The sequence below is a fragment of the Stenella coeruleoalba genome (assembly GCF_951394435.1).
Source record: "Stenella coeruleoalba genome assembly, chromosome: 2".
NCBI lineage: Eukaryota > Metazoa > Chordata > Mammalia > Artiodactyla > Delphinidae > Stenella > Stenella coeruleoalba.
In genome coordinates, this window is record NC_137147.1 from 155753717 (window position 1) to 155779591 (window position 25875).

The 25875-nt window shown below is 41.8% G+C and overlaps 1 long non-coding RNA gene across 1 annotated transcript in view; it reads right to left on the bottom strand.

Moving 5' to 3' along the window:
• Nucleotides 1–25875, bottom strand: part of LOC307182586 — a 326414-nt gene that overhangs the window by 139103 nt on the left and 161436 nt on the right. The window contains exon 2 of the long non-coding RNA XR_013827209.1: nucleotides 1283–1455. This is a non-coding gene — a long non-coding RNA (uncharacterized lncRNA). The remainder of the gene's footprint in view (nucleotides 1–1282; nucleotides 1456–25875) is intronic.

The following is a 25875-nucleotide window of genomic DNA, read 5'->3' on the forward strand; positions in this document are numbered from 1 at the left end:
AAAAAAAAAAAAAAAAAAAGACATATGTATATCACTGGTCAAGGATGAGATAACACCAATGGCCATGCCTAAGGAGCTCTCAAAATGTACCCATTCGAATGTTTCTCCAACTGGATATGGTCCAGTTATAAGTGAGTTATACTTTGCAGAGCCTAGCTTCCCTTTGCAAAGACTCAGACAAATCCACCTAGCCCAACAGTCACATTTATTGTGGTGGGATGTTCTGAAATTTTAATATGCAGCCTTATAAATTAAAGCTGCAAAATGTTTACTTTCTTTTTAAGTCTGAAGACTTATTAACCACACAATCGAAAGTAAAAACTCTGTCTTTTGCTGTTCCTGGAGGTGGCGTGTGGTTGTCTGTGCCACCAGCTTCCTTCTGTGTGTACGTTGTACACGCCCCCCACATGAGCCCACCACTCTCTCTGATCCTCTTGATCAACTTCCTCCTGTTCATCTTTTGTGCTTCATTCAGAACTTCACACATTCAGAAATTCAAAAAATAGAGGAAACAGCTAAGTCTACACAATACTAACCATTTTGACTAATGTATCAGAGCAGGACTCTAATCACATAATTTACTGGAAATCAACTGAAGTGATTTGGTCTGTGTATTCCCTTTAAGCCACGACCTCACCCAGGGCAGGCCTGTGTTTCATTCTTTCTTGCATCCTTTTACCTATCATCAGCCTGGCCCTGCTGGATATTCCATAAATTTAGTGAGTGAAACTACTCACATGAGGAGTAATGAAGACCCACAAATCACCCAGTCACATGAATTAATCTCTAACTCTTATACTCAGTTATATTTGCATTATGTAGTCAAAACAAAGAATCACAAATAAAGAAAAAACATATCCTCCATTTGTGCTCCACCTTAAGGAAAACGAACATCTCAAGCTCAGTAAGTAACAACCTCTACTTCACACTAAAGTGGAGTAGAATTCCTAAAATAACGGACTGACCAAAACAACCACGAAAAGTGTTGTTTCTACGTTATTGAAATCCAAACCTAACCTCTGCAGGAGCCCATGGCAGGAATCTTAATTGTTTGAGGTTTGGGAGAGGTGAGACTCAGAGCGACAAAGACTTGAACCTAGTAGTATTTACTTCACTGAGTTGCCCAAATACAAACAGCCCATAGGAGGGACAGTAGCACCCAGCTGCGATGCGACACACAGCAAAATGTAGAAAAGAAAGCAATTCTGTCATTCCTTCCTAGTTCAGTGACCCCTTCTGATCAGAAGATAGGATCCACTGAAAACCAAACAAGCAAACTCACCGCAGCAGGGCCTCAGTCTCACGGGTCCATTGATGTCTGCTGCTGCCAGAAGCTGCACTAGCCCTTCTGGAGCTCCTTGGCCTGCTGGAAGCTCATCAACGCGTGGTGCCACCTCAGTGGTTCAAGTTCTCACAGTCTAACCAGATGACAGTTTCTGCTGGGGCATTTCTCCACTAATAAAAAAAAGGAAGAGGGGAGAGAAAACCACTAAGCCAAAAGGGGCTAAACTGAATCTGCTGATGCTTTTCTCTTCCACATTACCGAGGATCCAGAAATGGGAAAATTGGAGGGAAAGTAGGATTCTCTACCCTATTTGTTCTAGACACATTTTGTACATATCTCTTCATATTTACAAGTGAATTTAGTTTGTGACTATTTTATTTTTTAATTTACATATTGGTTTTTCTTTCAAAATTGGTCTAAGAAGACTTGTAAAAATCCTTAAAATGAAACACGGTAGGATAAATTAAGAGAGCGTAGGGAAGATGATCAAAGCTCTGTGGGTCAGCTACTGAGATTGAATCCACGCAGCCAGGCGAGCTGGCCTTGGTGGGTCGGTCTCAGCTGTGCAGGTGCTGATACCCCAGGCACTGAACGTCTGCTTGGGAGCAGCAGCACCCAATTATCCCAGGGGCTCGCTGTTACGTTTCCCCTCACTGCTTTGATGTGAAAAATATGGGAAAGCTCTTGTTTAGAGCATGGCACTATTAATCCTAGATCCTAAAAGCCTCACCCACTGACAAACTCTGAAATAGCCACCGGGGACTGCTCTAAAGATGGCTATCGTTCCAAGTATGGGCACCCAGAGAGAGTGCAAAGAATTTGGAATAGGCCATGGTCACCTCCAGAATATTTGCTCTAGGCAGCTCTTTAAAGCCCCTGAAGTAGCCCTATGCTCCTCAATAGCAGGCATGGGCCCCCGGCACAGGCCCCAGGTATAAGCTCTGTTTGTAGAAGCCCTGGGCTCTCCCAAGGGGCCCAGAGGCTGCATTTTAATTGGTCTCATGCTGCTCCTTTTTTTTTTTTTTTTTTTTGCAGTACGCGGGCCTCTCACTGTTGTGGCCTCTCCCATTGCGGAGCACAGGCTCCGGACGCCCAGGCTCAGTGGCCATGGCTCACGGGCCCAGCCGCTCTGCGGCATGTGGGATCTTCCCGGACCGGGGCACGAACCCATGTCCCCTGCATCGGCAGGTGGACTCTCAACCACTGCGCCACCAGGGAAGCCCTCATGCTGATCTTTTTAGATCTTTGTGTTTGGACCCACTTTTCAAGAACAGCACTCCCTCTTAGCTCACTGTAACCTCAAAGGTCAGACCATGGTAAGGGCAGAGCACAAATCTAGTAAAAATGGGTTTGGTGAAGACACTCTTAACAGGTGGGCTGTGGATCTGTAGGAACCAGGAAGTCAGGGTTTGTTGGATCTTCACCCCCTCACACGCTTATGCCACATTCATGCAGGCCTCACACACCTGTCCACATGCTGCTTCAGGAACTCCACCTAATTGTGAACAGACTCCAAGACAGCCAGGCCACCCTCTCCTCCCGAGGAATGGTCAGAATCCAGTTCCAGGTGTCTCTGTCTTACCTCTGCTTCAGAAGCCCAGGATAGCCCACCTTAACTCTTACTTAGTACCTTTCTGCTACAGGCTGAATGCCTGTGCCCCTCTCAAATTCCCATGTTGAAACCTAACCTCCAAGGTGATAGTGTTAGGAGGTGGGTCTTCTGGGAGGTGATGAGGTCATGACGTGGAGCCCCCATGATGGGATTAGTGTCCTTATTAAAGAGATCTCAGAGAGCTCCCCTGCCCCTTCTGCTATGTGAGGACACAGTGAGAAGACACCATCTATGAACCAGGAATCGGGTTCTGACTAGACACCAAATCTGGCACCTTGATCTTGGACTTCCAGCCTCAGACAGTGAGAAATAATTCTGGTTGCTTATAAGCCACCCAGTCTGTGGTACTTTGTTACAGCAGCCCAAAAGGACTAAGACAATTTCTATATGGGTGTTTCTGATACTGAATTCAATATGGAACATGATTAAATAATCATTCCTCTAGAGGGACACAAATTTACTTTCATGTGAGTTAAGAATGAATTCTTTCTCTGTACATTTAGAGCATTTTGAAGGTACTTCATTAATTGCCTTGCACCTTACACTCGAATGAACATTTATAATAGATATATATTTATAACATGTAATGACATTTATATGTCACTTTACCACAATAAACAATGAAGTTCTTAGGCATTCATTTATTTTTTAATTCCAGTCCTTTAATATGGTTCCTAATGTGTAATCACTCATGAAATTTTTGTCAAATGAAAATATAAATCAGTAAGTGCTGTTTTGTTCTCTTAACTCCCCTTTGACAATAACTGCTAGCACTGTAGCCTTCTGATCATCCGTAGGGCCTAGTTCCAAATGTCCTTCATATGTTGGTTTTCAATCCTCATTGTAGCCCTGGGAGTAAATAAGAAGGTATTATTGTCCCCATTTTACAGATGAGAAAGTGAATTCAATTATATCATGGGGTTTAACTGTTATGTTAAAATTCACATATCTAGGGGCTTCCCTGGTGGTGCAGTGGTTGAGAATCTGCCTGCCAATGCAGGGGACACGGGTTCGAGCCCTGGTCTGGGAGGATCCCACATGCCGCGGAGCAAGCCCATGAGCCACAAGTAATGAGCCTGCGCATCTGGAGCCTGTACTCCACAACAAGGGAGGCCGCAATAGTGAGAGGCCCGCACACCATGATGAAGAGTGGCCCCCGCTTGCCACAACTAGAGAAAGCCCTCGCACAGAAACGAAGACCCAACACAGCAAACATAAATAAATTAATTAATAAACTCCTACCCCCAACATCTTCTTTAAAAAAAAAAAAAAAGAAAAAAAATTCACATATCTAGCCACTACACACCTTATGCCTATTTGTATATTCCCTTTCTCTTTCTTTATATATCGAAAGCTCCTGGAGACAATGTATAAATCATATAGTGAGGATAACTTGATTCAGACATGAAGTGTGTAAGGTTAAAAATAGATCCTTATGTGCTCTATATAATACTATAATGGTGGATACATGTCATTATACATTTGTCCAAACGCATAGAATGACAACATCAAGAGTGAACCCTGATGTAAACTGTGGACTCTGGGTGAGGATGATGTGTCCATGTAGGTTCATCAATTGTAACAGATGCACCATCTGGTGGGGGATATTGATGGTGGGGAGGCTGTGCATGAATGGAGACACAGGGTATACAAGAAATCTCTGTACCTTCCTCTCAATTTTGTTGTGAACCTAAAATTGCTCTAAAAAATAAAGTCTATTAAATATAACTTTATAACCACCAGTTAGGATAATGCAGATTTTCTTGTTCTTTCAAGACCCTCCAGAGATAGTTATAAGAATAAATGAATTGACTTTTGCTGAAAACACAGAAATCCTCAGAACTAAAAGCATTCCCAGAAAGGAAATAAAATATAAGACATGTATAGCTCCAAAAAAATGGAGCAATAACAATAAAAACAATAACAATATTTTGAGTCTAGAACTCCTAACCTTAATCTGTGTGTAATTGAGTCTCTGTAACTTAATATGCTTTTCAAGCTATGACCAAGATCATTTCAAATTGGCAATTTGGAACATCAGGACTGAATTCTCTTGGTTAAAAATCTTCCACTTTTCTTAGTCAAAGAGAGAAGCGTCAAATTTATGTCAGGAATATAGTGGCTAGGACCAAAACAGAACCTGGGGAAAAATTTTAAATCCTTTAAAACTTTATGCTTCCATGTCGATTCAGTACAATATTTTGAACATTGTATTTCCAATACTGGAGTGTTTAACTTAATCCTCAATTTTGGGATTACCACTTCTTAGGTATTTCTATAATTTAATTCCCAGTACTGCCTAAATACAGTATTCTAATTTCTGATCTTACCCTTTTTCAAATTACTTTTTTTCACAATATTTTATCTATATCTCAAGACCTCATTAAAATTTTACCTCTTCCAAGAAGACTTTCCAACTACATCCACTATTTCCAACATTTCTACTGTATCTGTCATGCCTAAGAATAGGCATATTCTAATAGATATATTAGATCTAAAAATGTATCTGGTCCTCCCACCGGTTAGGTGGGCTATTCTTAAGGTAAAGCTATTCTGTTATAGAATAGCCCTCTTTTCTGGGGCTATTCTAAGGTAAGAATTATAATCATCTTGTATCCTAGCATTTTGCTAGATACAAAACTTACCAGACACTTTGGTTTCCAGAAACAGCCTCTTAAATACGCAATTTTAGTGCAGTTTCCTCAATTAGTGATTTCCTTGTGCTCCACACACCTCCGGGTTTCTTCCCCCACCAATATTCCTTATCCCTGGCTATTTGTCCCCAAGGCTGCAGCAAACTCTATTTCTACATATTCCCTAAAATTGAAGGCTTGCTAGATTCCAGGTACAACACAGCCCTTCACATATGCTGACTCATAAAATCCTTTCAGCACCCCTGAGATATATTATTATTTGCCCCATCAGAGATGAGGAAACTGAGGCGTGAAAAGGACAGTCAGTTTCCGAAGAACTCTCAGCTGGTAAGTGGTAAGGCAGGGACAGAACCCAGGAACCTCCAGTCCCGAAAGTGCAGCAGTGGCAGCAGCTCCTGCACAGGCAGTTTTTGTTTTGATGTGTTTGTCGTTGTCATACGTGTGTTCCTAAGATGGCGCACACTCACTGGATGGGCATCTGGCCCTGATTCTGAGGTCTATGACCTGTGTGGTCCTCATGTCTCTTGGATGTTCTAAAGCTTAGGCCAGGATCGTGAGTCTGCAACTCTGTTCTCTCACAGGAGTATAAAACGTAAAGAAGGTCACAAATACAATTTTGTTATTATGATGATTATCCACAGTAATACCAAAACAAGGGCATTGCTTTTCACATCCATTATTGTTTTACATCAATGATATGGTTTTTGTGTGTGTTCATCCAGTTGCTCAATAAATGTTTGTTGATTAGATCATTGGGTCTTCATGGAAGTGGACCTGATTAAACAACACCATATTTTAAGAGAAACTGTATCACTTTTGAGCATTATTTTCTCTTTGGAAAGAAAAGAAACAGACTTGGGTTTGGACAGCTAACATAAAAAATGGGATGTTTTCTTTTTAGCAACCAAATTATTCTTGAATTATAAAACCCTTGAGGCATGATCAGTTAATGCCAGGCCCATGAGTAAGCATTTTACTCTCCCTGTTACTTAAAATGCCCATCTTCCCGTTACTGTGAACCCAGTGCATCACTCAGAATGTCGAGCCGTGAATTTGGCAGCACCTGGATTCCTGCACCTCAATTCCTGACCTTCTCAATCAATGAGGAGGTCAGATCAGGGCCCTGTTTCTCTCAAAGACTGGTGTGAGCTCTTAGTGAAAAGCTGCAGAGAATTTATAACCAGGCAGGGCACGCTGGCTCCCCGGAATGGGTAACCCGGGTTCCACGGCAGCCTACCCGCCACTGCTTCCCCTCATTTCCTTGCTCTCAGCTTCAGTCAGATCTATGTTCTACAGTTATGACCTAACGGCACTGCAATTTTCCCAAACTGGCCAGAACTTTCTGGAATATACTTAAAGAAAGTAGTCACCCTGCTTCTTGTCAGTCGGCCTTCCTTTGAGGCATCTGTGTCAGAGCTGGAATCAGTGAGTCACACTTGCTGATCAAAGGGGAGATTTCAACAGAGGAAAAGCTGTGGAGGTTCCCCCCCGTTTCCTTCCTACAAAAGTTTTAAGTCAGATACAGATGCAGATGTTGGAGGACCAGAGGTTTAACCCACACTGACTATTTCCTAGGACATTTTCATTTACTTGGAAATCCCAAACTAGGCACACAGTCGATGCCATTCATTTCTTCCACCTCCACCTTCCGAGGCACCAGGAGATGGGGTCCAAGTAGGGAAAAAAAAACAACACAGTAGACGGTAGAGCTGAAGTATTTCACATTCCATAGATATGCACAAAGCTTCCTGGTAGTTTTTAAGTGTTTGGGGGCCACCAATCCTTTAAGAATCTGAGGAAAAACGATGTTCTCTGCTGTCTCCTTGACACAGCATTTTGAAACTCAAGTCGGAGGACACGCACGTCCTCTGACACATTGTAGTCTGTTTGCTAGTAAATGGCCAGACTCTTATAGAGAGAGCTGGTCAAGAGGTCCCACCAGGGCCTACCAGCCATGGAAAGAACACAGAGACCATAGTGCTCTGACCTGGGCTCAGTCCCTTAGATTCACTGGTGTGGAATCTGAAATGGACCATGGAGAGAGATGAGAATCATCAAACTGCTATGCCCAAGCCCTTCTGTTTTTGACACAAAAAATAGACACTAAGCTCATACACAAATTAAACAGGAAAACCACACACTTCTGGGTCAAGGGTTAACTCAGATGTCAAAGCTGTCTTATTGACAATGATGGCCCAAAAGGCAAGAGACAGAGTTTGTGCAATCAGAGTTGAACCTCTGTTCTAAGAGCAGTGCTAAACGACAAGCGGCCATACTGAAGTGCCCCAGACTAGAGGAGTCAAACAACAAAAACCTATTTCCTCCAAGTTCTGGAGGCTGGAAGCTGAGATCACTGTGTGGGCAGGGCTGGTTCCTCTGAGGCCTCTCTCCTGGGTGTGCAGTCGCCGTCTCCTCCCTGTGTCCTCATGTGGTCCTCTCTCTCTGTCTGTCTGTGTCCTCATCTGCTCTCCTCTTATAAGGACACCAGTCCTAAAGGGCCCACCCCCCTGACCCTATTTTAACTTAATCTCCTCTTTAAAGACCCCATCTCCAGATACAGTCACATTCTGAGCTCCTGGGGGTTAGGTCTTCAACAAATAAACTTGGGGGGAGACTCAACTCAGCCCATAGCAGCACATGCGTACATGTATTTCCTTTCCAAATCTTCAGGAAGGAGCATTCAGTTGAGAGCTTGCGACTGACCTTTCTAAGCCATACACAGTCTTGTCCTGCCATTTAAACTTTTTGCGTTTGTGTTCACATATGGATCTCCTGGATGAGGGGCAGTTTGCAGTCTGGTTTTATTGCTTCTCTCACAGTTTGCAGCACAGGGCTGGACACATATGAGGTTCTCACTTGGGATTCCAACTCTATAATCGTTCTGTTTTTGGCATGTTGCCCGCCATTCTCTTCCTGACTGTTCAAGAGTTGAGTATGCATTATGCTCCCTGGGTCCTGGGCTAATACTCTGGCTGAGCAAACCAGGTTTTCCAAAACCTCCCTCTGCACCCTGGCTTCTCTTGAACTAAGTATGCATGGCTGAGCAGGCTCGACATCTGATGCAATACTTAAAATGCAGAAAAGGCATTTGATGAAGGTTTGTCGAGTGGGTTAATATCTTGAATTAATTATACTCATCTTGTCTCTTTCTAACTGACCTCTGCCTCTGCATCAAAATCTCCACAGATACCCCACACAGGAGACCCCTCCCCTCTGAGGGCCGTGTCTCCTGCAAAGGTCAGGATTTATGGCTTGCTTCCTATTCAGTGGCGATTGTACCACTCCAGGCCTCTCTGTTCTCTCTCACACTCTTACGGAGGGACAGGATGAGACTGAGAGGACTGCCATAGGTGTGAGCCAATTCATTATTGAAACCTCTTTTAAAAAAATCTCTGTATTGACGTTTTTGATAGAAATGATTAATGGTGCTTTGAAAAAAGCTGGAAAACATGGACAAAATACATAGGAGGAAACACAACTCATCTGTGCTGGCCAAACTTAGTAGCACAACCATCGTTATTTTGGGGGTGGGGTGTGTACCCTTCTTCGTTGCTATGACAATGTGAGTAAACCATCCTCTTCGTACAGTCAAATAAGCACTTTACATGTATCATGGTGAACAGGCTGCCTATGCAATGTGATATCCTGCTTTGTTCACTTAACATTTCCAAATAATTTAAAATTCTTTAAAACTATTACTTTTAGTGACTACGTAATACTTTATCTTAATAATGTACCTAAATTATTTAGTCATGATCTGAGTCTTGACCATTTCTGATGTTAACAGTTCAGCATAACCAGAGAGAACCTCACTGCACATAGATCTTTATAGATAAATCATATTCTATATGAAGATATATTCCTAGGAATTGAGTTACCAGTTCAAGGGGCACAGATAATGTTAAGTTTCAATGTTATAAACTGAGATACTCTTTCTGGGAATTCTGTACCAATACAGACTCTGACCAGGAGTGAATGAGATCATCTACCAGAAATTCTAGCAGAAATGAGGGTTTTATTACAAGAAAGAAAGAAAAGAAAAAAGGTTGTAAATTTGTCAGGCAAAAAGTGATAGCTCAGTTTTAAGAATATGAATTTCTTCTCGTTACTAGAGAGGTTGAGGAATTTTCCCTTTGCTTTTCAGTCTCTACTTTTCTTGTTCTGTGAGTAACCCTTTGGTCATTTTCCTGTTGGAAACGATCTACCTGTAATCCTTGTGGCACACAGTTCCCTAGTTTCTTATATACCTTTAGTTATTTAACAATGAATGCTGTTAGGCTCTCTGAAGCTTTTTGCTTTATCCAACTGTGTGGGAGCCCAGGATGGCACGTGGACTCTGTCTTGTCAGCCAGTAGTGCTGTGGGGCTGGGCTGCAAAGGCTGTAGGACAAGCCAGGACCAGAACTCACGAAAGCAATGTCCATAGGAGAAGGTCAGCACTTTTGTGATACTGTTGCGGATCCTGAATAGTCTCTGAACCTATTTGTATCCTGCTTATAATTGTCTGCCATTGATTGTCTTTTTAGAAAGTCCCTTTTTCTTTTTGACATAATTAAATGTTCCTCAATTTAAAAAAAAATAAATTTATTTATTTATTTTTGGCTGTGTTGGGTCTTCCTTGCTGCGCACGGGCTTTCTCTAGTTGCGGCGAGCGGGGGGCTACTCTTCGTTGCGGTGTGCGGGCTTCTCATTGCAGTGGCTTCTCTTGTTGCACAGCACGGGCTCTAGACGCACGGGCTTCAGTAGCTGTGGCACGTGGGCTCAGTAGTTGTGGTTGCAGGCTCTAGAGTGCAGGCTCAGTAGTTGTGGCGCATGGCCTTAGTTGCTCCGCGGCATGTGGGATCCTCCCGGACCAGCGCTCGAACCCGTGTCCCCTGCATTGGCAGATGGATTCCTAACCATTGTGCCACCAGGGAAGTCCCCTCAATTTTAAAAAATTGTTATTTTTAGTGTTTTAGCCTTCTACATATTCCATTAAATTCTTCTTCAATTTATTTTTATTATGGTATGAATTAAGGATCTTCACTGATTTTCTCCCAACTAAGTCTACACATTTTTCAACATCATTTATTGAATTAATTACCTTCTCTGTTACCACTAAGTTTCTCTCTATTATTAGTATTTGTTTCTGGGATAGCTAATCTTTTCCAATAATTAAAGTATTTACTCTTCTACCAGTACCAAAGGATTTTATTTCCTGTAGACCTAGTAGGGCTGGCTCTCCTTCATTACTCACTCATATTTTTCTTTTTTTTTCTTTAATCTTCCTTGGAAACTTGGGTTTCCTGTGAGCCATCCAACCTATGAGACCATGGCTCTGCCGTCTGACAACAGCAGAAAAGAACTCTGGCCAAACATTATTGAGGACCTGGTGAAACCGAGAAGGCCTCTGGGCAGAGGACAGCCATCCTGGGCTGTAGGGGAGACCTGGGCCGGAGCCACAGGGAGAGGAAGCTGTAGGAACCACTGCTCAGGGGGCCCTCCTGTCCTTCTGATTCCCTGATTCTGAGCACCCATGACATGTGGACCTCCACCTTGATGTTTCATTGATCCTGCAAATTTCCTGGATACTGTCTCCAAATAGTCACGTTCTGTATGTCTTGTCAAGTTTCATGAACTCTGTCTGACTTCTGTTGGGCTGCCTCACACTTTCAACCCAGCGCAACTATCTGTGCTATCCCGCACAAGAGCCACGGCCACCTGTGGCCATACAGCACTAGTGCTGTACTTTTTTTTTTCCATCCCTACTTGGGGTTTTAGACATGGGGCTTTAGTCAACTTACACACTGTAAACTTCATTTACAATCTCTAACTAGACTAAAATTATAAAGTTAACAGCCTTCTAATCTGATCTGTGTAACTGCATGAGAGGTTGCTCTATTTTAAACCTAACTCACCACAATAATTTTTCTATTTAGTTGCCTGACAAACTAATCAAAATGGGATTTAAACATTTTATTGTGCATATTCCTTTTACAGGGATTTTGATCTTTAAAAAGGAAACAACTGGGCTTCCCTGGTGGCGCAGTGGTTGAGCGTCCGCCTGCTGATGCAGGGGACACGAGTTTGTGCCCCAGTCCGGGAGGATCCCACGTGCTGTGGAGCGGCTGGGGCCGTGAGCCATGGCCGCTGAGCCTGTGCGTCAGGAGCCTGTGCTGCGCAATGGGAGAGGCCACGACTGGGAGAGGCCCGCATACCGCAAAAACAAAAAACAAACAAACAAAAGAAAACAACCAATATCTTGCCTGCTGCTTTTTGTACTTTTCGAGTAAAGGGGATAAGAAAACTGTGTTGCTTTATTTTTCCATCCCCCAACTAGAAGAGGTAACCAGAATTCCAACCAGGTAAAAGCAGCTAGGCTCACAGCAAACTGCAATCAGCTTCACAGATTAAAGGTATGTTTAATGAATCAAAAAAGAATTTCAAGTACTAACGCAATTAACGTGGAATACCACTAATGCAGCAGAGCAACCGAATTTTACCTACTTTGATTTCTATTTTTTTTTAGTTTAAATTTACACAGTCATGTGTGACCATTGGGTATCACAGGGGTAGACATCGTAAGAAGTTGATCCCTATCCTGGCCATACTACCTGGTCCTTGCAAAGAATGGTCCACAAAGAACTCAAGTAACCTGTCTTTTCACCAGGTCAGAAGAGCAGTTGGCAGCTGGCAGTCAGAGGTGATTAGGGCAACTCTCCCACGGAGCCAGGAGGGCCCAAGGCTTATCTTACTAAAGCATAATGACATTCCGGGCAAATACAGGGCACCAAGAGAAGGGGAAACAGCAAGAAGAGACCACTTGTGCCCAGACTGACATCAGGATCATGTGAACACAGAGCAGGGGCTGCAGCTCATGAAGGCACATCTGTAGGATGTGTTGAAGGGGAGCCCAGAGAGCTCTGTCGACTAGTTCAGATCCAGACCCAAGTCCCCACTGGGGCAGCTTCATCGAGCCCCAGCGGACAGAGGACCCCCCGCCCCCGTGTGGTCAGTCAGCCTCATCAGACACACCAAAGTCATTTCCAAACCACCATCTGGAGGGATGATGATGGGCTGTGGATGCATCGCTTCCTTCCAGCCTTGCCTCCCTGTGCCTGTAGCTAAGAAGTTTCCCAGTTGCCAGAACCCTGCACAGAGCATTTTCATTTATTGTGCAACTAAGCCAGTTTGGGGCTAAACATATTTTAAAATGTCAGCCTACTTATTTGGTCCATGGGATGAGAAATGCAAGATTCTCAGAAAATGCCATGTTTGGCTTGGACTTTGTCCTGGAATGTGGAATGGAACAAATGCTAAATCCTCCTAGAGTGATATGAAGATTAAAAGAGAAAGTTTGAGTAAAAGCAGTTGGTAACCTCTGATATGCTGTATTTCACCAAGTTTCCTTACTGTTATTATTTGTCATTGCTGCCATGATTAGAGCAATTAGATTGTATTGTAACAGATGTATTAAATTGAGAAGATGTGTGGAATCTGAAAAAAATAAGATCATTCCCAGAATTTCCAAACTGAGGAGGCTGTGCAAATAACTCCCACCAAAAAAAAATATTTTTAAAAGAAAGAGAAAAACAAATATTGTATGTTAATGCATATATGTGGAATCTGGAAAAATTGGTATAGACCATCTTATTTACAAAGCAGAAATAGAGATACAGATGTAGAGAACAAACATACGGATACCAAGGGAAAAAGGGGTGGTGGTGGGATGAGTTGAGAGATTGGGATTGACATATATACACTATTGATACTATGTATAAAATAGACAACTAATGAGAATCTATTGTATAGCACAGGGAACTCTACTCAATATTCTGTGGTGACCTAAGTGAGAAGGAAATCCAAAAAAGAGGGGATGTATGTATACATATAGCTGACTCGCTTTGCTGTACAGTATAAACTAACACAATATTGTAAAGCAACTATACTCCAATAACAAAAATAAAATGTAAAAAAGAAAAAAGAAAGAAAAGAAAAACGAATAACTCTCTCTTCAATGGCGCTGAACCACTTGAAGGGATAAAAGATGAAAGCTCAGTAAGAAAGAGGCCGAGCCTGCTCAGGGATGCTGGCTGTGGCCAACTGACCAGAGACCTCAGCTCAGTGTCCCTGTTCTGTCTGGTTGGGGACTTTCCAGGGAGAAAACCCTCCTGTGCACTTAGCTCCAGCATTCAGTATCCACCACCTCCATGAAGATGACACATGAATCAGTGACTGCTGAAACCTGGCTGCACCGATTCGGGGCAGGCTGATGAACAGGGTTCACCTGTTTTACCTGCCTGCTCTGCCTGCCCGGCCACAGGCCCAGTGAGGCTGCAGACTGCGCTGGGCCCCCACCATGTCTCAGAGCCTGGCTCCTCCACGAGAGCTGCACCAGCAGCACCAGCCTCACCCAGGAGCGTGTGAGAAATGCAGAGGCTCAGGCCAGCCCCCAACCTGCCAAAACCACATCTGCGTGTAGCTACAACCTGACGTGAGTTCTGACAGGTGACAGGCACCAAATTCCACCAGATGGTAAACTCTTACTGTGTTTCTCTACTCCCCAGAGGGGACTGAGCCTCCTTGGGCCAGCCTCCACAAGCCACACTCCAACATCTGCCCACAGGGCAAGATCACATCTCCTCGCCAAGTCCCAGATAGCCTATGCGGGCACCTCTGGGGTCCCTGTGGCCCCACTAGGGCACGCCTATGGGTCATTTCCACTCCTGGCGCCTGCTTCGTGGCTCCTTTTCACACAGTGCACAAACCGATCCCACCTCCTCTGCAGCTCTTTCCACCCATCTTACCCCTGGTCCCTGCACCACCGTTTGCACCGGCTCAGCTGTTCAATACACACCTCTGTGGAGAAGATGGACTTTCCACACGAAGAGTCTGCTATTCATTGATTTGTTTCTGTGTGCCTGTTCACAGAATACTCAGTTACGGTGCCAGGCACTGGGGTTACCAGCAATGAGGAGAGAGAGAGCCCCGCTGTCTTGCAGGCAGCCGTTTAGAGAGACACCTGGTCTCTTACAACTGTTGTGAAAGCTAACGGAAACCCAGAGAAAGAAGCAACGTTTGTGCATGGAATGGCAATTTCCCTGCATTTTAGCTTCATTAGAGACAAACATAATTAAAATTTGCTCTTACTGAGGCACATTTTCCATTTCAGGTGAGAAGCTATGAGACTGCATGCTTTAGCTCTCTGTGCGCTGATGCCAGATGAATTGCCGTCTGTGCTACTGGATTTTAGGGTTAGTGAATAAGAGGTTCTTTTGCTGGCCAAGGTTTCTGGATTAAGATGCTCTCCAAATTTCCAGACCAACATATTTGCAGTTGCTGAGACAAAAGCTGCTGTATCCTACCTTCCCATCCACAAGTGTTCTGTTTTGCTCATTCTCTTTCCCTCCTGTTTCTGCCACATAAACAACTCAACTTTGTTGGTAAATTGACTGCTTGGAAGAAACTCACATTATGAATACTCCCTTATTATATAATGCTTTTATGTGCGCTTCATCGTAATAATGTCAAAGATTTAGAAATTAATTCTGCTGTAGAATTTCAGAAGTAATTAAAAGGGGTGAGAAGACACTCCAATGACTGTAAATTTGTAATAGTGTTCTTTTTCTATTACCATGAGCAACCGTATGCACACTGTGTTTTCTGTTTAGTTCCCCTTGAAACATTTTTAAATAAATAGAGAAAAAACATATTCTTGTATAAGCACGGGCTCTTGTGCCTTTTGTGGCTCAATGCATGTTTGTTTATGGGATAAGACTGATTTAAGCCTCTTAAACTTGACAGAAAACCAAATTAGTGCTATTTCCTATTTGTTAACACAAGATTTGCCCCCCCTTCCATGCTGCTGTATGCTGACAACACTGCCATCCCATCTGTGTGTGGCAGGAGGATTAAAGGGTAGGGTCTGCCTGCCTGCAGGTGAGCTGCAACCGGATCGAGGGGGTTGACAACCACACAGGCAGGAGTCAAAGTCAGAATACTCATGACTAGAATGTGGGAGGGTGTGCAGAAACTGGTGGAATTTGGTGGGATGTTGAGCAAAAAAACTGGGGTAAGAGAAAGTAAAGTGAATGAAGAGGTCAGGAGGGAGAGGCATTTTATGCGGCAGGTGGGGTCCAGATGAGTGACTTCTTAAGGTGGAACCCATTGTTTGTGACCTGATTCCTAGGCCAGCAAGAAGGAATGAATGCATGGTTGACTGCATCGCCAACCCAACAGGAGTAGAAATAACCACACCCACCACAAACACAAACAGGTCCCAGCCTCAACGTGCTCAGGCAGCGGCTCCCATCCACCTTCCACACTCCACTGCCTGTCAACCCAGAGTCGGAACGCCATGGGGATTTTGATCTTAAAATCCTGATTTCGGGTTCTGGCTTCAGGTTTTTGACAGGTGTGTCAGTGATGCCTTAACTTTTCAGAATTGCAGTGTCCCTCATCCATAAAACTGGAATGATAATAAATGTGCTCTTACCTCATTGAGTTTTACGAGGATCAGATAAAATTATGAGGGTGAGAGTGTCTTAGGAACTCTGCGAGACCCTTCCAATGCCAACAACTATGAACAACCAGGGGACAGCAGAGGACCCAGTGTGGTTCCAGCAACAGTCAATGCCCTCGCTCAGGTGCCGTGGGGCTTAACTGACCAGCCAGGTCATAGAGAAAAGTGCTACGGGAAGATAACTATGGGAAGGTTCACTCCATCCAAAAGGAAGCCTGTGCAGGAACACCAGCTGTTGTTGACTTATGATCTCAATTTCCAAATTCACTTCTTTGGGACCTTGACCCTGTGTGGTTGTGCTGCTTTGCATTCGTGGCTGGATGTGGGAGCCAGCTCTCATCTCTCGGTTATTATAATTATACCGGGGAACTCGGCTGTCTGGGTGCCACAGGCATCCTAAAAATGTTCTCATTGTTTCTGAATACACAACCTCGAAAGGATGGCAATTCCAGGAAGAAGTTATGCAAAAGCATTCATAATGCCTTCAAATTTATTCCCAGGCTAACTTCCTAATTTTGGAAACAGTAGCAAAACAGCGTCACATGAGTGAGATATGCTTGTATTTTACGTGTGGCACCAAGTAGAACCTCATCGCAGCCATGAAGGCGCGGGAAGCAACATTAGCATAGTGTCAGGTGCCATCATCAGCACCATCTCCAAGACCCCCCTGTTTCTGGCGTCCTTCTCCTCCGGCATGCCCCAGGACCTACTGTGTGTGAGTGTGGTTTTTTTTAAATGAAGGAACTCATCTCCTCCCCTACATAAAATAATATTGTTATTTAAGACTTTGATCTGTGGGGGCTTCTTCCTTCGCTCAGGGACTTTTACAGCCTGGGGAGCATGCACGAGGCACGGTGTGGAAAACATCTGTCCAGCCTAGACAGGGAGCCAGAGAGAGGTAAGTCCTCTAATCTGGCCGAGGAGACCAAGGCCCATAGTAAACAGAGGTGCCCTGGCATCGTATCCAAACAGGCTGGCTGTTGTCTTCCAGCGAGTGTGCCGATGAATTAACTCTTTATATTTCACGCCTCAATAGCAGACCCTTTCCATCTCTTCAGAGCACCAAGCATTGTAAATCCCTATTTTATTTCATGTGTGTGATGTACAGATGGTACTAGAAATTGTGACACAGGGATGGACACCATGCCATCCATTCTCCTCATTGGAAAGGATCCTAGGTTCTAAACAAATAAGGCAAACTCAGGATAATACAGGAAAATGTTATGAAGTTGGGTTTGTGGGTACGAAGATGCCTGGTATCTGCAGAGGCTGCAAAAATGATGAGAAGAGAAAGTGCTATCCTTTCTCAAGGTCCCCAGTTTTTTCACTCTCTTTATGCCACATAGTTGAGGATAGGGCTTGACTGGCTGCTTGGGTAGCATGTCAGGGAAGACCCTGTGTGCTGCAACTAGGAGAAACCCAGCTCAAATTGGACCGAACACTGAAGGGGGCTGGCTCACTGGTTCCCACGAGGGAACAGTGCAAGGTGGACTCCCAGGAGCCAGATGCTACTGGTTTCTGCTCTCCAGTCCTCCAAGATTTCTTGCAAGATTCACCCTTGCTGCACTCTCCATCCACCCGTCCCCACGGCCCTGCATGGACAGAGCCACTACAGCTGAGCAATCATGGTAGGAAGGGGAATGGAATACAGAGGCTCCATCAACTGGCTCAGTCCAAGCCTTGCTCATCCTCAAGCAGCTTGCCCAGCTACAAACTGCCAAAAGCAGAAAAGGAGACCGTGTTTTAAACATAAGCTCCTTCTACCAGAGTCTTCTGTGCACTTTTAGCCACAGGGCCTTCTTCAGAGTAAGGTGTGGATTGTATCCAAAATGGTACATCTGAGTGGACTTTAGAAAGACTCCTCTGCTCTCAATTCTCTCCCTCAGTGGCCTACGACAATGTCTAAATTACCCCTCACTGGGGTAACATAGTAATATTAATGAGACATTTATTAAAAAACACAGAAGCCTACAGCCGACTTTCAGTGTCCCGTATTGAATTAGCTTCATGGATTAGCCCTTTAACTTGCAAAGACTCGAACAAGTCTTGACGAGAGAAGTGGGACAAAGCATTATCAGAGTGGGTGGATATCTATGTGGCTAACAAATTGCTTTGAAACCCAGTTGCAGACAGCCGCAGGACGCAATCTCAGAGTTACTGTGATTAAGTGCCCTGCTACTTCATATGAATGGCAGAGCCACAGCAAGATGACTTAAATTGATTCAGTGCCCTTTCAATTTTACTGCCTTCCAGAGAGCACTAGATGGAAGGGGAATTTCAGGATGCAAAAAAGTGAGATTAAGAAATGCAAATATACAGCTTTCAGGAGCCAGGCTGGCTTCCCCTTCAGCTTCCCCATCCACCTCATCCAGAGGGACAGCCCCACACCTACAGGAAGGCAGACAAGACAGGCCTCTTACAGGTTTATATATAAACTGATACCTGCATTTATATAACGACTTCCTCTAGCTTAAAATTTCTACTCCTGTCACATGCTGGGAAATGCTCACGTTTGTGTAAGAAATATGCCCCTGATATCCGATTCTGCCAACTAAGAAAGTCAAATTATGAATATGTTTGTTGAAAAACATCTATTGTGCTCAGTAGAAAAGGCACATCTTTTTTTTCTAATCAACGTCAGCTGCCGGCCCATAAAAAGTGAGGATATATAAAAAGTATCATAGAAGTGGCTCCAGCATCTTAATTAACTGAGTCAATCTGGGAGTAGATGACAAGCCTTTTTTCCTTCATAAAACTTCACTGATCTCCTTAAAATAGTGCTGACACAAGTGGAAGTAATTCAAATTGATGGCAGGTAAAGTCTTAGATGAGGTCAAGATTTCTGGAACAACCCAGGCCATAATCAGCATTAATCTGCTGGGATTTAATGATCTCCACACATAATAACAAAAAACAAATCCAGGTGTGGCCTTTAGCTGGGGGATTAAAGTCAGGAGAGGAAATTTTTCAAACCATTTTTCTTAGTCCAGCCTCAAGATTCCTCTGCCCAGCTTGGTGAAGGACACACAGAGGCCAGAGTCTGAGAAAGGCAGTTTAGATTCTCAGAAAACAAAACCAAACCAGAAAACAGAGCACTGAGCCTTGACTCCTAGTGAGAGATGCCAAGGACTGGATGTCACGCAGTCTCTGGGTTGGCCACAGCGTGTGCATCTGAAGTAATCTGCCTACCGTGGTGCCGATTCTCTCCTTTGGATGTTGGAACGCTGCCCCCAGTCTTGTTGGGCAGGCCAGCGACGGCCGAGTGATGCCCGTGGGAGACAGTGATTAGTGCCTCCTGCACAGGCTCATGGATGTCTGAGTGTCTCCCTCCATCCTCCACCCACAATCCCACTATCTCTTCTGGAATATTTTAAGCCAAATCTAAGACTTCATATGATTTCACATTAATCACAAATAAGAATCTTTTAAAAATGTCATAGCACACCATTATATTGACTAAACTGTCAGCATTCTTAATATTACTTAATATGCTGTCAGTTTTATATTAGACCCCCATGCCCCCATCACCTAGTTTCAATAATTATGAACACGTGGCCAACACGTTTCACCTAAAAGTCCCACACAATCGTTTTACTCTCCATAGGATTATTTTGAAGGAAATCTCAGACCTTCTACCATTTCATTTGTAAATAGTCTGTGTCTCTGACAAATAGGCCCTCTCTTTTAAAATATAACCACAATAGCATGATCAGTAATAACAATAATTAGCAATAACTCATTCTATTAAAAGTATATTACAAATAAATATACAATTCAAATTACCTGATTTTAAGTGTGTGTGTGTGTGTGTGTGTGTGTGTGTGTGTGTGCTCGTGTGTGCACACCTTTATACAGGCATATGTATATATTTGGTTGGCTTGTTTAAATCAGGATCCAAACCCATTCTAAACATTATGTTTGGCTGACAAGTCTCTTAAATCTCCTTAATCTGAGGTTCTCTCGTCTTTTATTTTTGTAACTTGCAGTTAACCAGATTCCTTGTCCTGCAGAGCTTTCCCCAATCTGGATTTTGGTGATTGCATACTTGTGCTGTCTTCTATCTCTTTCTCGGTCCCTTGTCCTTTGTGTGTCCCTGGAGTCTGGTACAAAGATCTACATCTGTGCTGCCCAGCAGCTACTGAGCATTTCAAATGTGGTTCCTGTGAGCATCTTTAATTTATTGAAATTAATGTAAATTTAAAAACTGATACTCTATTGTTACTGGAAAAATTTCAAGTATGATTGGAACAGCTTTGGTATGTGAATCTACTTTTTAACTGTAAATTTTGGAAAATCTAAATACAGATTAAGTTTTTCCAATGAAAATTTAGCAACGAAAGTAAGATATCCTTGCAAGTGTAAAATATACACAGCATTTCAAAGACAGAGTAGGAAAAAAACGTTTTAAACTCTCATCAATATTTTTTACATTGATAACATTATGAAATTGTGATATTTTGGATACACTGAGTTAAATAATATATACTGTTAAAATTAATTCTCACTTATTTCTCCTTACCTTTTTCATGTGTTTACTAGGAAACATAAAATTCCCATCTGGCTCTCATTATATTTCTATTGAACAGCACTGATGCAGAGGCTTAATAAGATTGAGACTGGTTTGGGGACCAGAGTTGTCTGTGGATGGAATGTACCACATCAGATGCCTGGGGTTCTAGTTGTTTCTCTTTGGTGTTGTGACGGCCGAGCCCTCAGCACAGCCTTATCAAGTTCTCTATCAGTTCTTCACCCAGTGGTTTTGGCAGCATTGATGACTCTCACCTTGATTTTTGCGTCATTAGAGATCGCAAAATTCTGATATTCTAGCTCTATGGTTCTTTCCTTTGCTGCCAAAATTTCTATAAAGAGCTTTCCTGAACAACTTTTTTTTTTTTTACCCAGAAGCACAATTCATACAGATAAAGTGGGATAAACGCCTGTTTTGTACCCTATATTTACAAGTTTTATAATCATTTAGTCTGAAAAAAGTGGTGAACATTTAGAATAATCATTTTGTCTGAAAAAAGTGGTGAACATACTTTTCATTTTTCATTTCTGTTCATTTCTGTTCTGAAGTATTATTGTGATCTGATGGATTCTGGCAATATGCTGTGTTGTGATAAATTGCAGTTATTACTTGTTTGATGCTCAATTGTCTCAATGTGGCTGGTGGGAATCCTTTCATTCTGATTCTTTTTGTCATGATTCTGCTACTGTTCTCACTTTCTGGAACAAGAAGCTGGTCATCAGGATCATTTATATATTTCCTGCCCATTCCCAGAATCAGCATTTTCTCCAAGGAGCACTGGCTCCTTTTAATGGGAAATCTAGAATCACAATTAGGGTACCAAACATATAAAGAAGAGCTAATACATATCCTTCTCAAACTATTCCAAAAATTGAAGAGGATGGAGCACTCCCAAATTCGTTCTATGAGGCCACCATTACCCTGACACCAAAACCAAAGACACTATAAAAAAGAAAATTACATGCCGATATGAATATAGATGCAAAAATACTCAACAAAATATTAGCAAACTGAATCTAACAATATATAAAAAGGATCATATACCATGATCAATGGGATTTATTCCAGGGATGCAAGGATGGCGCAATATTCACAAAGCAATCAATGTGGTAAACTACATTAACAGGAAAAAAAAAAAGGAAGGATAAAAATCACATGATCATCTCAACAGACACAGAAAAGGCATTTGACAAAAGTCACCATCCATTCATGATAAAAACTCTCATTAGGGCTTCCCTGGTGGCGCAGTGGTTGAGAGTCCACCTGCCAATGCAGGGGACACGGGTTCATGCCCCGGTCCGGGAAGATCCCACATGCCATGGAGCGGCTGGGCCTGTGAGCCATGGCCGCTGAGCCTGTGCGTCTGGAGCCTGTGCTCCACAACGGGAGAGGCCACAACAGTGAGAGGCCCGCATACCGCAAAAAAAAAAAAAAAAAAACGCATTAAAACTCTCATTAAAGTTTGTATAGAGGGAATATATCTCAACATAATAAAGACCATTTATGACAAACACACAGCTAACATCATACTCAGTGGTGAAAAGCTGAAAGCCTTTCCTCTAAATTCAGGAACAATATAAGGATGCCCATTCTCACCACTTCTATTTAACATAGTATTGGAAGTCCTAGCCACAGCAATCAGAAGAGAAAAATAAGTAAATAAAAGGCATCCAAATTGGAAGGTAAGTAAAACTGTCACTATCTGCAGATGACACAATACTATATATAGAAAACCCTAAATCATCACCAAAAAACTATTAAAATTAATAAGTGAATTCAGCAAAGTTGCAGGATACAAGATTAATATATAGAAATATGTTGCCCTTCTGTACACTAAAGTTGAACTATCATAAAGAGAAAGAAAAAATCCCATTTAAAATCACATCCAAAAAAAAAAAAAACCTTGGAATAAACTTAACCAAGGAGCTGAAAAACATACACTATAAAAACTATAAAACATTAATAATGAAGGAAACTCTAGATGATACAAAGAGATGGAAAGACATCCTGTGCTCTTGGATCGGAACAATTACTATTGTTAAGACAGCCATACTACCCAAAGCAATCTACAGATTTAACGCAATCCCTATCAAAACACCCATGACATTTTTCACAGAACTGGAACAAATAATCCTAAAATTTATATGGAGCCACAAAAGACCCTGAATTGCCAAAGCAATCTTGAGAAAAAAGAACAAAGCTGGAGGTATCACTCTCCCTGACTTTGGACTATACTACAAAGTTACAGTAATCAAAACAGCATGATGTTGGCACAAAAACAGATACATTGATCGATGGAACAGAATAGAGAACCCAGAAATAAACCCATGCACCTATAGTCAATTAATCTACAATGAAGGAGATAAGAATGTACAATGGAGAAAAGACTCTGAGATTAGGACATTTCCTCACACCATATTAAAAAAAAAAAAAACCAAAATGGATTAAAGACCCAAATGTAAAACCAGATACCATAAAATTCCTAGAAGAGAACATAGGCAGAAGATTCTTTGACATAAATCATAGCAATATTTTTTGGCCTTCTTTTAAGGCAAAAGAAATAAAAGCAAAAATAAACAAATGGGACCTAATTAAACTTGAAAGCTTTTGCACAGAAAAGGAAACTATCGAGAAAATGAAAAGACAACCTACTGAATGGGAGAAAATATTTGCAAACAATATGGCCAACAAGTGGTTAATATCCAAAATATGTAAATAACTCATACAACTCAATATGAAAAAAAAAACCTAAACAAAACATGGGCAGAAGACCTGAAGAGACATTTTTCTAATGAAGGCATACAGATGGCTAACAGGCACATGAAAAGATGCTCAACATCACTAATTATTCGAGAAATACAAATCAAAATAACAATGAGCTATCACATCACACCTGTCAGAATGGCTATCATTAAAAAGTCTACAAATGACAAATGTAGTCGAAGATGTGGAGAAAAGAGAACCCTTGGACCCTGTTGGTGGGAGTGCACGCTGGTGTAGCCACTATGGAAAACAGGATGGAGGTTGTTCAAAAAGCTGAAAATAGAACTACCATATGATCCTGCAATTACACTCCTGAGTATACATCCACAGAAAATGAAACATAATTTAAAAAGATACATGTACCCCAATGTTCATAGCAGCACTATTTAAAAACAAACAAATGTATATTGCAAGACAGAAACAGACTCTCAGATATAGAGAACAAACTAGTGGTTACCAGTGGTGAGAGTGAAGGGGGTAGGGGCAAGACAGGGGTATGGGATTAAGAGAAGCAAACTACTAAGTATAGAATAGATGAACAACAAGGATATGTTTATTGTACAGCACAAGAAACTATAGCCATTATTTTGAAATAAGTTTTAATAAAGTATACTCTATAAAAATACTGAATCACTATGCTGTATACCCAAAACTGATATACTATTTTAAATCAACTATACTTCAATAAAAATAATAAAAAAGTACACAGTGATATGTTTAATTTAAACTTATAAAGTTTTTGTTTAATTTTTTAATCTGTATCAACTTTTTTCTTTGTGCTAAGATTCTGGTTTCTAAAGACATTAACATAATTATTGATTTTACCTAAGAATATATAAAAGTTTAAAAAATATGAATATTATCACTGATACTATGATTACTGAAGAGTTCAAGACTTCTTTCTATTCATTTTGTCCAAAGCACTACTGGCATTGTACAGTTAAATTATTGTGTTGAAGTTACTCAAAATAGTATTTTATTTGCCAGTTAGCAACCACCTTCATACATAGCTAGGGCCATTTAGTTTTTGTCATCTCAAACCACCTCATGACTGTATATGGCTTCTGGGTTTTTGAGCATACATTTTGCTTGTCTTTACAATCAAATGGGGTAATAATTCCATTCTTGTGGTATAATGGTTCAACTGCAGAGGTATACTTAATGTCTAAGTGTTTCTACCAAGTGAAATCAAAGTGATCTGACAATGTTATAAGGACTAAGGGGCTAAGCGGTTGGAGAACTTTGAATACAGAAAAGCAGTGAGAGATGTGAGGTATATACAGCAGTTATGGTGGTCACACTTAAATCAAGACTGTACCATAGGTATATCATACTTACATCTGGAATGGCAGTTTCTTAACAGAAAAGCTAATTTTCCATATTAAGTTATGTTGATTTGAATTTTATTGGTTTTAAATCTTATATTTATGTATAAATTTATGTGTTCTTGTTTTATTGAATTTATAAGCATAAAGTATTTATACCTAGATTAGAGATTGTATATACTTTCATCATACTATAAGCTGTTTAAATAAACACTGTGAGTCCATGAGAACTCTTATTTTTCTTTAAATGCATATGTATATAACCCAAGTTTGAGAAATACTAAAGCAGAAAACTCATTTCCAGCTATACTCAGTTGAACCGTAGAACTGCATTTTTAGAAACACCCAACAAAAAACATCTAGCTCTGGTAAGCAGAACTTTCACCAACACAACCATCCAATTATTTGTCCAACAAGCATTACCTGAAATGTTGCCATGTGCTAGATGCCCATCTGAGGCTGGAGGTGTCCAGTAACTGATAAATAAGATGTTAGAGAACAGAGGAGTTTACAGAGTACCAACGACACACACTGCACTGGTGAAAACCTTAGAATCGAAAGGTCAGTGTTTGGTAGGTGACCATGATGGTAAGTGTGTTCCCAACATAGCAAGCATAGAGAAAATGTGAAGACACCACCCAATGATGCAGGCAAGCAGAAAATATAAATAACATCGATAACTGATCTCCATTCTCTCCATCCAAACCCCCACAGAGGAGTGACTGGAAAGCTGTTTACGTCCTTGAGAAATAATAATATTTCAAAATATTAGAAAACTGAACTGAACTATAAGATGCTAGAATTAGATTTAAATAATAACTGCTCAATCAAAGGGAATTTTAAAATTACTAATAAATATGTAAATGTGAAGTTGGTTCTAGAAGTCACCGCCATCAGAACAAGTGAAGACTTGAAGTTGTGGAAGAATGTCAGTTGTCTAGATTCCAATGAAACGGAGCTAATTAATCCATTTGCATAACCAGTCAGTCCAGCGTTATGAAGTGTTTACATCAAGCTGGAAACTTTGCAGTTAATACTGAACACCCCTGATTTAGGGTATCTGTGCACAGGAAAGCAATACAGTCCTGTCCTCAACAGCAAGGGTCCCCAACCCCCAGGCCGCAGACCAGTACTGGTCCATGGCCTGTTAGGAACCAGGCCATACAGCAGGAGGTGAGTGGCGAACGAGCAAGTGAAGCTTCATCTGC